The 4,507-nt window shown below is 32.3% G+C and overlaps 1 non-coding gene across 1 annotated transcript; it reads right to left on the reverse strand.

Moving 5' to 3' along the window:
* Positions 1 to 341: 341 nt before the first annotated feature.
* On the reverse strand, positions 342 to 414 carry TRNAF-GAA (transfer RNA phenylalanine (anticodon GAA)). The gene has a single exon. It is a non-coding gene; the product is annotated as a tRNA-Phe (tRNA).
* Positions 415 to 4,507: the final 4,093 nt, after the last annotated feature.

Below are 4,507 nucleotides of genomic sequence, written 5' to 3' on the forward strand. Positions count from 1 at the left end.
TGAATCATGTTTTTTCGTGCGTGCAGCCGGCTCTATCGAATTATAAGACGTTGTCACGTCAATAAAAGTAATATTGTGAGTCAACTTTATTAAAGAAAAAAAAATATGCTGGGAATAGAGAAAAACAAGGAAAAGAAAAAACTCATCCCTAATATTATGAGGGGGGAGTCCAGTAGAGAGGATATATCAGTGTTCTACGATATTTTGTTTTACCAACATTTTACATTTTTAACTCACACCAAGAATTTTTTTCATGATCTAGGAATATGTATCTACTTATAAATATACCATCACTACGTATATAACTTACATGCACTAAGTTAAAAAAATCAAAAAGGAATTGCCGAAACCCGGGATTGAACCGGGGACCTTTAGATCTTCAGTCTAACGCTCTCCCAACTGAGCTATTTCGGCGATGACAAAAGTACCACAAAACAATATCATATAATTTAAAATAAAATAAAAACTAAATGATGAATAGAATTTAATTTTATATACTTATTAAAATCTAATATTTTATAATTAGACTAGAGAAGATAATTTTTGAAACAAAAAAAAATCGCAGTCGGATGAAACCCATTAGAAAAGGAGGGGAATATGATAAAAATGTAAGGAAAAATAAATTACGGTCAATCCGAGTTCGGGAAGCGGGAGGGGGGAGCTTTTAAGAGAAAAAAATGGTTTCTCTCGATTTCCGACTAAACTACAAGTCCTATAGAAAAAAGTTCAATGGCAAAGTTGTAGGTAATTAAAAGTTCTACAACTTTTGTATTCACAATTTTTTCACATAACCTAAAAATTTAGGTGAAAAATTCAAAAAACCAAGTTTTTTGTCTTTTATTTCTATCTACTTCAAAATTTATTTTTTTTCTACGAAATTTGGTGGAAACTTACTTTATTATGTCCCAAATATACTGTAATTTATTTGATTGAAAATATTTATTTTTTCGCCTTATTTTGAATTAATACCAAAAAAACAACCTAATTTTCAATCGAAAAGTCACCCGTCAAAATATCAGCTTTTTTCAAAAACTTGGGGTGCCTTTTATTCATTGAAATCTCTACTTTCATATGGTGTAAAAAAAATAAACACCACCATAGTAAATGTTCTCAGGAAATGCATACAAACAGTCTGAAAATTAGCTTTTACTAAATCAGGCACACTTCTCGAACTACCTGAAATGTTTTTATCGACATCATTTTGCTTTTGAATATGCTGTTAAATATTAAACTTAGAACAGATAATTATTTTTCTTTTGAAATATTACCGAAAAGCCGATACAAGAGAAGATATAGAGTTCAAGAAGTGTGCCTGATTTAGTAAAAGCTCATTATCACACTGTTTGTATGCATTTCCTGAGAACATTTACTATAGTGGTGTTTATTTTTTTTTACACTATATGAAAGTAGAGATTTCAATGAATAAAAGGCACCCTAAGTTTTTGAAAAAAGCTGATATTTTGACGGGTGACTTTTCGATTGAAAATTAGGTTGTTTTTTTGGTATTAATTCAAAATAAGGCGAAAAAATAAATATTTTCAATCAAATAAATTACAGTGTATTTGGGACATAATAAAGGAAGTTTCCACCAAATTTCGTAGAAAAAAAATAAATTTTGAAGTAGATAGAAATAAAAGACCAAAAACTTGGTTTTTTGAATTTTTCACCTAAATTTTTAGGTTATGTGAAAAAATTGTGAATACAAAAGTTGTAGAACTTTTAATTACCTACAACTTTGCCATTGAACTTTTTTCTATAGGACTTGTAGTTTTGTCGGAAATCGAGAGAAACCATTTTTTTCTCTTAAAAGCTCCCCCCTCCCGCTTCCCGAACTCGGATTGACCGTAATTTATTTTTCCTTACATTTTTATCATATTCCCCTCCTTTTCTAATGGGTTTCATCCGACTGCGATTTTTTTTATCTTTTCATTATTTTCAAAGGCTTCTACCCCAGTCTAAATCTCCAAATACAGTGACGATAAATTTAATAGTAGTTAGGCTATAAACTACTATTAAATTTATCGTCACTGTACATATTTGGAGATTATGGTATTAAAATTTGTTTGCTAAATGTATTTTGCGTTAACCAAAATATTATGTAGAGATAAGATAAGAACGCTAGGTAAATGGATAAATATAAACATTTTTGGTTACAGCAATATTGTTTTTTAGTGCAAAATAAATACATTCTGTTAAAAACAGTAGTTTTTTTCTAAATTCACAACTTGTCATCACTATGTATGATAATAAGTCTGATATAATGATGTTTTTTTTATAGCAAATAAGAGCCAACGGTGAGGAGGCATGTTTTTACATTTTTTGGCAAAAACGTCAACCATCAAAATCATTGTTCAACATTCATACCAACACTTGACAACTATTCTAAAAAATCATAATTCCAAGCATTTGTAAAGGAAAACCCGACGATCGTAAAAACAAAGCATTTATATACAAAACCATTAGGTATATAGAAATAATGATTGACTGGGATTACCCTAACTTCAATTACCTACAGTTTTTGCTCTCCGTGATTGATGACATTCAATTTACATACCACTTACCAAAAGTCAGTGTTTGATTGGATAAGATTTTTCAAGTGGATTGAGTAATTAACATCTCACCAAAAACATTTTCATGTAAAATGTTGCCAAGACGAGTCCATATGACTCGCACTGTCAAAAAGTTATCAGATCTCATGTAGAGCCAAGCTTCTAACACTACACGCCCTAACTCTACAAGGCCTAACTTCACAAACTCTACACCTTAGTCAAAATATGTGGCTTGGCCATTTCGCTATATTCACATCGGCGTAAGGTGAAAAATTAATTCACTGTTCATTACTTTTGTGTTATACAATAGTTCTTGTAGTAACGAACGGCCAAGCCACATATTTTGACTAAGGTGTAGAGTTTGTGAAGTTAGGCCTTGTAGAGTTAGGGCGTGTAGTGTTAGAAGCTTGGCTCTACATGAGATCTGATAACTTTTTGACAGTGCGAGTCATATGGACTCGTCTTGGCAACATTTTACATGAAAATGTTTTTGGTGAGATTTCATTTCTTTTTGTAAGTTGTTTGTAACAATTTTTTATTTTTATTTTTAGCTACTGTGTGGACGTAAGAGGCAGGAGACGTTCGCAACACTTCTATTCATTCATATTTATATGATCTGATCTGAAGTATATGTCTCAATATATGTCGATTAATTTTTTTTTCTTTAACAAGGAGTACCTATACATATATATATATCTAGGGGAACCAAGTTTTAGATTATTAGATTAGACCTCTAGCGTCATCAAAATTTAGTTTAAAATTACAGGTCTCATACAAACTCCCATCCCCTAGTTTAAGGGGTTGGGGGATGAGAGTTACAAGTTTTATAATTTTTTTGTTGTTTGTGTGCTAATACTAGCTTACATACAAAATTTCAGCTTTCTAGGACATTAGGAAATACCTTAAGAATTTTGATGATCATCAGTGAGTCAGTGACGAAATTAGCGTTTTTTAGATATAAATAAAATCTGAAGTATAAAAGCTAATGTAATTAAAACTTAATATGTTCAATAAGTCCGCTATTGACAATATATCCCGAAAATTTTGTTGATCTAGCATAATCCAAACCCAAGTTATGAGGGTTCAAAAAAACGTCGAAGCGCTTCGAGAAAAGGTAGGTAGTGCCCGTGCGCGTAGTCGCTTGGCTCGTCTTGGCGGGGGCACTACCGTGCCCCCAGATACGTGATAATCAATATTCGAGTATTTTCAATATGTGTTAAATAAAGAATTAAAAGAGCGTCATGAGCGAATCAATATTTTGAAACTATTTGCATAGTTTTTTAGAAATTTCAATAAGCGTCTGCTAAGTTTTATTGCGCAGTACAGTAACTATACATAATATATCATTTTTAAGCTTGCAAAGTAGGTATATTACAGAATTTATGTATTTATAAAGGATTTAGGTAATAAGTCAACTCGTTGATATTCTATCTGTTAATTTTAGTGCTAATTATTGTCGAAGTGTAGTTCTAAAATTTGCCATCCTCATCTTAATCAATTAAACACATTAAAACAACAAATAAATCTCAGAACCAAAACATTAAACGCAATAAAAATATTCTTTGAAACCATATTTCGTTAATTGCCGCGACATTTGCGTAGTGCGAAAAACTATTTTAGGAAAAAACATAACAAGAATGGCCTTAGCAAGTTCACTGGCACGCAGTTGACAAGAATAGCAAACGGATGCTCACAATTGGCCGTCATCAGCTCTCATCGATTAAGGGACCCTGGTAAATGCTTCCTGAGCTCTTTGATTACCCTTTGCACTAATTGGAGAGGCAATATGAATCGTAGATCAAGTTCAGGCAAATTGCTGACTTTCCTGAATGTGTAGTAGCTAGGGCATGCACCCGGGTTTACCCGGTTCCGAAAAACCCGGGTAAACCCGGGTTTTTTGATGATCTTGAGAACCGGGTCTGAATAGTATGAAACCCGGTTCTCCCGGTTCCGACGAA

The sequence above is a fragment of the Colias philodice genome, chromosome 3, assembly GCF_061535455.1.
Source record: "Colias philodice isolate Cphi_HAF_F1 chromosome 3, ilColPhil1 Martin Lab GWU primary, whole genome shotgun sequence".
Taxonomy (NCBI): Eukaryota; Metazoa; Arthropoda; class Insecta; order Lepidoptera; family Pieridae; genus Colias; species Colias philodice.